A 10,347-nucleotide genomic window follows, 5' to 3' on the forward strand; every position below is an offset into this window, starting at 1 on the left:
CTTAACGAAAATCACACCATCAGATTCAATGTATCAGAGAACATTACTGTAGAAGTCTCGATCTCCTATCTACAAAAATGTGGAATTTCATATTTTTTGCCAGAAGACATATTACGGATGCATGTTTATTTGTTTATTTTGCTGTTTTCTTCCAGGGGTGATTGCATCGACTCAGAGGTCCTAGAATGTCACGAGGGGGCTCATTCTAACGGAAATTAAAAGTTATATTGCCCTTTTTAAAAGACTAAAAAATTGGACGGCACCTAGGCCCCTTCCCACGCTCATTTTTTTCCAAAGTCACTGGTTCAAACTTTTGAGATAGCCATATTGTTCAGCATAGTCGAAAACCCTAATAATTATGTCTTTCGGAAGACTTAATCCCCCACAGTCCCTGGGACCATAATGAGGAGTAATGCTAACACTCCTCTCTACCTTTTAAAGACCAAAACATAATTTGCACTTTACCAAGAACAATCTTTATTTCGAGCGGTGTTTTATGTCTCCTCATACGGAAAAAAAAAAGATCACGATCATAACCAAAATTACTGACGAGCAAAAATGAATAAGGATTGACTGTTTAAAATATTATGATATTCATTCCTAATTTTTTTTCGGTTTTTTGGTTGAAAACTGCCTGTATTTGGGGGGGGGGGGTTATCATTGATGAAAACGTCCCCTAAACTTTGAATATTATATTTGCTCTCCCCTCCCCCCTTTTTCGTATAAATCAATCTAGTCACACCGACGCTGGTTCGTCGTTTAAACAGACCCTCGACTCGATGAAGTTTAGTCTTGGCTAAATAATACAAAACGAAATGTTGATAAAGTATAATGTGGGCAAATTTCTAGACAAGATGCTATTTGCTATCTTGGAAAGCGCTTAGGTTAGTAAAATAAAACTTTCATTAATGAATCCAGGGTCAAAAACATACTCCGGGGAGGTATTGCCAAGCTACTATGTTAACCCTCTCCTGATTTCTACATCTTAGAAATTTGCCTACCCTACTTGATAGTTGTTCAGGTATACCTATTGGAATTTTGATGAAACAACTTTACACCTTAATTTTTAGTTTTCATTTTCTATAGGACGGTCTTGGTTTTAATAAAGCAATTCCTATTATTGGAGTAGAATTTTAAGCCATATGCATGGTTTTTTTTTTCTAAAATTAATTAATGTGTTTCCAGATTTTTGAAACCTCACAAATTGGGATTTAGCAAAGCTGTGAAGCTGAAAATAGTTTTATAGTGATACATTTTAGCAATAGATCTATTCTGCAAGATTTCACTTTTATAAAACAAAGATTGGTAAAATTCTAGTTGATTGACTTTTGGCTATCTCGGAAGGAGGTTAGGTTAGGAAAATGAAAATTTCAGGGGTGGGTCTAAAGGCTAAAGAATGTCCCGGGAAGGTATTTTGAAGTACCCACCTCCACTCCTTCTCCCTCTAGAGGCCCTGAAATTCACCTACATGACAGGTCTATACCTATTGAAATTTTGACAAAACAACATTTTACCTTAATTTTTAGTTACCAGTTGCCTTTTCTCTGCCTTTAGTTCTGAAAATGCAATTCCTGTTATTTGAGTAGAATTCTGAGCCATATCAATGTTCTTTTTCAAAATTTAGGAAATGTATTGGCATATCTTTAAAACCTCATAAATTGGGATTGAGCAAAGTTGTGAAGCTGAAAACAATTTTGTTCTACTTCATTCAAGCAGATCTATTCTACAAGGTTTCACTTTTATAACACACATATTTTTAAAGGTCATCAAAGGTCAGGGCCCTCTAGAGGGAGAAGGAGTGGAGGTGGGTATTTCAAAATACCTTCACAGGACATACTTTAGCCTTTAGACTCATCCCTGAAAGTTTCATTTTCCTAACCTAACCCCTTTCCAAGATAGCCAAAAGTCAATCAACTAAAATTTTACACGAAGATTTTTATAGGTGATAAAACGCCAGTGCCCTCCAGAGGGAGAAGGAGTGGAGGTAGGTACTTCAAAATTCCGGTTAATATAATACCAATTTTGACCATAATTCCATCCCATGACATAATTTAGTCTGTAAATTCATCCCTGAAAGTTTCATTTTTCCTAACCTAACCACTCTCCAAGATAGCGAAAAGCAGTTAGTCTAAATTATTTGGAATAATTCGAAAAAAGTAGATAGCAACAAAGTCAAACACGATAATCTGATTCATGTAAACGTCTTGCATATTATAAAGTCAAAATGTCACTGTATTTTATGTTTTTTAAAGGCATAAATATAATTAGGGATACAGCAAATGTGCGACCATCGGGAGGAGGGGGGGATTGTCAGAAAAACAGCCAAGATATGTGGGTCAATGCTCCTGTTACCTGAACAATTACTTAGGGTCATGAAACTATTGTTAATAGATGCATTTTGACTTTCGGAACATCTTTTCTCACTTGCAAAACTACCGCAAACTCACCGTAATGGAGTTATTCCGGCCCAAATACTCTTGTATTTATACATATGGAATTGCAATCATTTCCGTATTCGTTGATCAGATATTTGAAATCGCGAATCTGTAATAGTTTAGAAACAAATTTGGGCTATATATTTGCACATCAGGGGGTGGGGTAAAGCATAGCATATATTGAGTACGTAAAATAACCATTGCTGCATTTAATATATGCTATGCTTTACCCCCCCCCCCCTAATGTGCAAATATATAATAACTTTCTAACGGTGAGTTTGCGGTAATTTTGCAAGAGAGAAAAGATGTTCCAAAAGTCAAAATGCATCTATTAACAATAGTTTTATGACCCAAAAACAACTGTTCAGGTAATAGGAACATTGACCGATATTTGGAAATGGTACAAACCAAGAATATTAAGAAATATATTTTAGCATAACTTATTTAATTATTGGGTAAATTTATAGCAAACAGTATTACTGGCTTTCGTATAAACTGAATATACCACTCAGTCTTTTTTTTTTATGGCTCTTTACAAATATAATAATCGCTAATGACCTAAATGTGGGTTACAAAAAAAGGCTAAGAAAATTGGTCTTGAACCTTCAATACCTTATAACATTGATCTCAAACTTACTGTTTCATTATAAATAAATTTTTTTAATGTTATTTAAATCCACAAACACTGATTTTCCAATATTAATTTGGATAAATTAATTTTTCCAATGTTATGATGTTTTCTTCTTCCTTGACATCGAATTTTAAATAAAAGCATGCGTTTTTGGTCGAAAATATGAAAGCCGGCTATTATGAACGCCAGTTATACTGTTTGCTATAAATTTAACTATATTAAAAACAGCAATGGTTAGTTTACGTATTTAATATATGCTATGCTTTACCCCCACCCCCCTGATGTGCAAATATATAGCCCAAATTTGTTTCAAAACTATTACAGATTTGCTATTTCAAATATCCTATTATTTTGTAAAAAACGACCGAAAACGCATGCTTTAATTTAAATTTCGGCGACAAGGAAGAAGAAAACGCCATAACATTGACAAAATTTATTTGTCCAGTTTAATCGTTTAAAATCAGAGCTTGTGGATAAAATAACATTAAAAAAATGGATTTATAATGAAACAGTAAGTTTGAGTCCAATGTTATAAAGTTTGAGAGCAATGTTTTAAGCCTTTTTTATACCCCATATTTAGGTCATTTTTAAGAGGTCAAAAGATGCTTAAATCTGAATATCCGGTAGAAGCAATTATTATATTTGTAAAGAGCATAAAAAAAGGCATCGAGTGGAATATTCACTTTATACGAAAGCCAGTAATACTGTTTGCTATAATTTTACCTATTATAGTCCATATCATGTATAATCATAACATATTTTATAACTATCTATATATATAAAAAGAAGTTGTCTGTGTGTGGATCTGTGGATCAGGTGACGTCACCCTGATCCTAGCTAAAAAAGCTAAAAAACTAAAAAAACTAAAAAAACTAAAAAAAGGCAAAAACTACAAAAAAAACTAAAAACTAATAAAAAAATAAAAAAGCTAAAAAACTAAAAAAACTAAAAAAAGGTAAAAAACTAAAAAAACTAAAAACTAAAAAAAACTAAAAAAAAGGAAAAAACTGAAAAATAAGCTAAAATAAAGGTAAAAACCAATAAAAAACTAAAAAAAAAACTGAAAAAACTAAAAAAAGGCAAAAACTACAAAAACAAGAGCTAAGAGCTCATATGGCACTTGTGACGAGGTCGGAAGAGCCGAGAGCTCATATGGTACGAGGTCGGAAGAGCCAAGAGCTCATTTGGACGAGGTCGGAAGAGCCAAGAGCCAAGAGCTCATTTGGCACTTGTGAGAAGGTCAGAACCTAAAGTTAAACTTTATAGCACAAGATCCTTCTAAATATCAAATTTCATTAAGATCTGGTCACCCTTTCGTAAGTTACAAATACCTCAATTTTCAAAATTACCTCCCCCCTCCCAATTCCACCAAAGAGAGCAGATCCGGTCCAGTTATGTCAGTCACGTATCTTAGACAGGTTTCTATTCTTCCCATCCAGTTTCATCCTGATCTCACCGCTTTAAGTATTTTCTAAGATTTCCGGTCCCCCAACTGCCCCCCCCCCAATTACGTTTGATCCGGTTGAGATTTAAAATAAGATCGTAATCAGAGTTACGAGGTCCTTCTAAATATGAAGTTTCATGAAGATCCGATCACTCCTTCGTAAGTTAAAAATACGTTATTTTTCTTATTTTTCAGAATTACCCCCCCCCCCCCGCAATTGAGCGGATCCGTTCCAATTATGTAAATTACGTATGCAAGACTTTTGCTTATTTTTCCAACCAAGTTTCATCCCAATCCTTCCAATCTAAGGGTTTCCCATCATTTTAGGTCTCCCCACCCCAAACTTCCCCCAATGTCACCAGATCCGGTCAGGATTTAAAATAAGAGCTTTGAGCCACGATATCCTTCTAAAAATCAAATTTCATGGAGATCCAATCACCCATTCGTAAGTTAAAAATACCTCATTTTTTCTAATTTTTCAGAATTAACCCCCCCCCCCCCCCCAACTACCCAAAAGAGAGCGGATCCGTTCCGTTTATGTCAATCATCTATCTAGGACTTGTGTTTATTTTTCCCACCATGTTTCATCCCGATCCCTCCACTCTAAGTGTTTTCCAAGTTTTAGGTTTCCCCCTCCCAACTCCCCGCCCCCATCATGTGATCCGGTCGGGATTTAAAATAAGAGCTCTAAGACACGATATCCTTCTAAACATCAAATTTCATTGAGATCCGATCACCCGTTCGTAAGTTGAAAATACCTCATTTTTCTAATTTTTAAGACTTACTCCCCCCCCCTCCCAACTACCCCAAAGAGAGCAAATAAGTTCCGATTATGTCAATCATGTATCTGGGACTTGCGCTTATTTTTCCCATCAAGTTTCATCCCGATCCCTCTACTCTAAGTGTTTTCCAAGATTTTAGGTTTCCCCCCTCCAACTCCCCCCAATGTCATCAGACCCAGTCGGGATTTAAAATAAGAGCTCTGAGACACAATATCATTCCAAACATCAAATTTCATTAAGATCCAAATACCCGCTGATAAGTTAAAAATACTTCATTTTTTCTATTTTTTGCGAATTAACCGGGCCCCCACTCCCCCCCAGATGGTCAAATCGGGAAAACAACTATTTCTAATTTAATCTGGTCCGGTCCCTGATACGCTTGCCAAATTTCATCGTCCTAGCTTACCTGGAAGTGCCTAAAGTAGCAAAACCGGGACTTTAGGTTTTCCCCCTCCAACTCCCCCCAATGTCATCAGATCCGGTCGGGATTAAAAATAAGAGCTCTAAGACACAATATCATTCCAAACATCAAATTTCATTAAGATCCAAATACCCGCTGATAAGTTAAAAATACTTCATTTTTTCTATTTTTTGCGAATTAACCGGGCCCCCACTCCCCCCCAGATGGTCAAATCGGGAAAACAACTATTTCTAATTTAATCTGGTCCGGTCCCTGATACGCTTGCCAAATTTCATCGTCCTAGCTTACCTGGAAGTGCCTAAAGTAGCAAAACCGGGACCGACAGACCGACAGACAGACAGACCGACAGAATTGGCGACTGCTATATGTCACTTGGTTAATACCAAGTGCCATAAAAACTAAAAACTAATAAAAAAAGTAAAAAAGCTAAAAAACTAAAAAAACTAAAAAAACTAAAAAAAGGTAAAAAACTAAAAAAAATAAAAATAAAAAAAAAACTAAAAAAAAAGGAAAAAACTGAAAAATAAGCTAAAATAAAGGTAAAAACCAATAAAAAACTAAAAAGAAAAAAAGGAAAAAACTAAAAAAAAATTTCATCTAAAAAACTAAAAAAACTAAAAAAGGTAAAAACTAAAAGAACTAAAAAAGAAAAAAAATAAATGACGACACTCAAAGAGAAAGCGACCAGGACAAAAGGAATGTTCGATTAGCAATCAACAAAGCACCGGGACACAGGGAGTATAAATGACGACCAGGACATAAGTAAAAAAAAAAACTAACAAAACTAAAAAGAAGGTAAAAACTACAAAAAAACTAAAGATCAGGTGACGTCAAAACTGAAAAAACTAAAAAAAAGGCAAAAACTACAAAAAAAACTAAAAACTAATAAAAAAAATAAAAAAGCTAAAAAACTAAAAAAACTATAAAGGTAAAAACCAATAAAAAACTAAAAAAAAAACTGAAAAAACTAAAAAAAGGCAAAAACTACAAAAAAAACTAAAAACTAATAAAAAAAGTAAAAAAGCTAAAAAACTAAAAAAACTAAAAAAAGGTAAAAAACTAAAAAAATAAAAATAAAAAAAACTAAAAAAAAGGAAAAAACTGAAAAATAAGCTAAAATAAAGGTAAAAACCAATAAAAAACTAAAAAAAAAAAGGAAAAAAACTAATAATGACGACACTCAAAGAGAAAAAAAAAGGCAAAAACTACAAAAAAAACTAAAAACTAATAAAAAAAATAAAAAAGCTAAAAAACTAAAAAACTAAAAAAGGCAAAAACTACAAAAAAAACTAAAAACTAATAAAAAAGCTAAAAAACTAAAAAAACTAAAAAAAGGCAAAAAACTACAAAAAAACTAAAAACTAATAAAAAAAATAAAAAAGCTAAAAAACTAAAAAAAACTAAAAAAACTAAAAAAAGGTAAAAAACTAAAAAAACTAAAAACTAAAAAAAACTAAAAAAGGTAAAAACTAAAAGAACTAAAAAAGAAAAAAATAAATGACGACACTCAAAGAGAAAGCGACCAGGACAAAAGGAATGTTCGATTAGCAATCAACAAAGCACCGGGACACAGGGAGTATAAATGACGACCCGGGGGAAACAGGGGGATATAAATGACGACCGGGACAAAAAAACTAAAAAGAAAAAAAAACTAAAAACTAATAAAAAAACTAAAAAATCTAAAAATCTAAATAAGCTAAAAAAGAAAAAAAAAGGAAAAAAATAAAGGAGAAAAACAAAACTAAAAAACGAATGTATATACAGACCGGGACACCGGGATACAAATGACGACCGGGACCCGGGACACAGGGAATATAAATGACGACCGGGACACAGGGACACAACTACAACGGGGACACCGGGGGAAACAGGGGGATATAAATGACGACCGGGACAAAAAAACTAAAAAGAAAAAAAAACTAAAAACTAATAAAAAAACTAAAAAATCTAAAAATCTAAATAAGCTAAAAAAGAAAAAAAAAGGAAAAAAATAAAGGAGAAAAACAAAACTAAAAAACGAATGTATATACAGACCGGGACACCGGGATACAAATGACGACCGGGACCCGGGACACAGGGAATATAAATGACGACCGGGACACAGGGACACAACTACAACGGGGACACCGGGGGAAACAGGGGGATGTAAATGACGACCGGGACACCGGGACAGGGAATGGTCGATTAGCAATCACCATCAACAAAGCTCAAGGGCAATCATTAGAATCATGAGGTATAGATCTGAATACAGATTGTTTTCCCATGGACCATTATATGTTGCATGTTCAAGAGTCGGTAAACCTGACAATCTATTTATATGCAAAGACAATGGGACAGCAAAGAATGTTGTATATTCGCAAGTTTTACGTAGTTAAAACCATATATATATATCTATCTATATTCACAGGTGGGACATAGGGACACAACTACAATGGCGCGTAACTATTATGGCGCGTAACGACTTACGCGCGCGGGGGGGCTTGGGGGGGGCGCGAAGCGCCCCCACCAACTAGGTGTTGGGGTGGCGCGAAGCGCCACCCCAACAGCTAGTATATATATATATATATATATATATATATATATATCTATCTATATTCACAGGTGGGACATAGGGACACAACTACAATGGCGCGTAACTATTATGGCGCGTAACGACTTACGCGCGCGGGGGGGCTTGGGTGGGGCGCGAAGCGCCCCCACCAACTAGGTGTTGGGGTGGCGCGAGGCGCCACCCCAACAGCTAGTATGATATAAATTAGTATAATTTATTTATAAAAATAAAATTCATTTAGGTCTAGTATGTTTCCTTCAGAAGTAGCCAACCACTAAATATTTACCAAGAAAAGTAGCCTAAACTAAAACCAAAATTAATAAAAAACTAAACTTTTTCCAATATTAAAACAAGTTACGATGTCTTCTATGCAATTTTCAGGCCTCAGAACCGAATCAGAGATACGAACTTCCGTAAGCTTCCAAAAATACTAACAAGGTAGCAAAAAATCAGTAGGCTAAATTTCTAACCTAGTTTAGCTACTTTTTGCCATCTTGGAAAGGGGTTAGGTTGGAAAATTTTAACTTTCCATAATGAATCCATGACCAAAAGGTACTCAGCGAAGGTATTGCCAAGGTTTTTGACAAAATAATATTTTACCTTAATTTCCAGTTTCTGGGTTCTTTTTTTCTGGTTTAAGTCTTGAATATGCAATCCCTGTTATTTAAGTAGAACTCTAAGCCATAACAATGTTTTTTTCTAGATTTAGGAGATGAAGCCTTGTGCGAATATTTCAAACCACATAAATAGGGGCCTCGAGATTGAGAAAATTTGTGAAGCTTAAAATTGTTTTTTTTTTCGTAATTCATTTAAGCACAAGATCAATTTAAAAGGTCGGTACCCTCTGGAGGTAGTTACTTCAAAATACCTTTCAAGGACATACTTTAGTCTGTAGACCAATCCCTGAAAGTCTCAATTTCCTAGCCTGACCCCTATCGAAGAAAGCTTAAAGTAGCTACACTAGAATTTACCAAAAAATCCCGTCACATTAAATTTTTCTTTTAAACCCCAGCGTAAAATTTTAGCACAAGCTGACCTGCTTTGACAAGTTTGACGTTTTAACTGAAGTCCCCTGCGGCTTATCATTTATCACCAACTGCAGAAAATCAACTGGTCGACTCAAGGCAATTTCAGTTGAATACCTCTGCGCCGCTATGGTGGGAATTTTATTATTCGACCACGTGTCTCAAACTAGTTTGACTTCTTCAGCTGGGTATGAATATGAATTGAATTTCTTTAGACTGCCCGCATGAATATATACCATTTATGGATAGAATAAACTTAACTTTTAAACGAACTTTGGGTTATCATTTTGCTACTACTACTAATAACTCACCGCAGCACCAAGTCGCCTGAAACCAACACAGCTACGCACGCTCCTCCTCCAACCCAATCTATTCAAGGCTTCCCTCTGCAACCTCCGAAGAAGTGTTAATTTCCTTTAAATCTTTATTTATGGCATCTTCCCACCCCAGACGAGGACGAACTGCTTTCCGTTTTGCCCAAGCGTTTGGCCAAAAAGGGCAATCTTCGGCAATCTGTCATCGTTCAGGCTCAGAACGTGGCCTAGACATCTCAATTTTTCTTTCATTATAGCCCTAGAAAGCGGGATTGAAAAACATTTTTTGTAAAACCTACTGTTTGAAATATGGCCAGTCAGCCGGGTACCCAGATCAGTCTGTAGGCAATTTCTTTGGGAAACATCTAGTAAAGGATTTACTTTTAATAAGTTTATTTGTTTGTATATTTCATATTAAAAATTTTAAGTAATAATGGAAGGAAAATTTGTGGCAAAGAAATACACTAATATTTAGTTAGTAATTAATTAACGTTTTTTAGTAGTTGTATTGAGTTTAGTAAGTAAACTATTTTTTTATTCCTTTTATTCCCAGTGAAGAAAAAGCATACGATAAAGATATAAGCCGTCAGGGAAGGAGCATAATCCTTAAAATGAGGTAAGGGGACGGGAAAGAAGAATTTCTAGTAGCTATAGCCAAGAATTATCTAGTTTTTTAAAAAAAAATACCCAAATAAACCCCCATTACTCACTTAGACAGACGAATTTTCAAATATTTTTCTTTCC

At 34.7% G+C, this 10,347-nt stretch overlaps 1 protein-coding gene across 3 annotated transcripts in view; it reads right to left on the reverse strand.

Moving 5' to 3' along the window:
• LOC136028041 (uncharacterized) overlaps window positions 1–9,381 on the reverse strand; it is a 71,426-nt gene extending 62,045 nt beyond the window's left edge. For all 3 annotated transcript variants that reach the window (XM_065705631.1, XM_065705634.1, XM_065705632.1), the window contains exon 1: window positions 9,301–9,381. The gene's annotated coding sequence lies outside the window, so the exon portion shown is untranslated. The remainder of the gene's footprint in view (window positions 1–9,300) is intronic.
• Between the last annotated feature and the right edge of the window lie 966 nt (window positions 9,382–10,347).

The sequence above is a fragment of the Artemia franciscana genome, chromosome 6, assembly GCF_032884065.1.
Source record: "Artemia franciscana chromosome 6, ASM3288406v1, whole genome shotgun sequence".
Lineage (NCBI taxonomy): Eukaryota > Metazoa > Arthropoda > Branchiopoda > Anostraca > Artemiidae > Artemia > Artemia franciscana.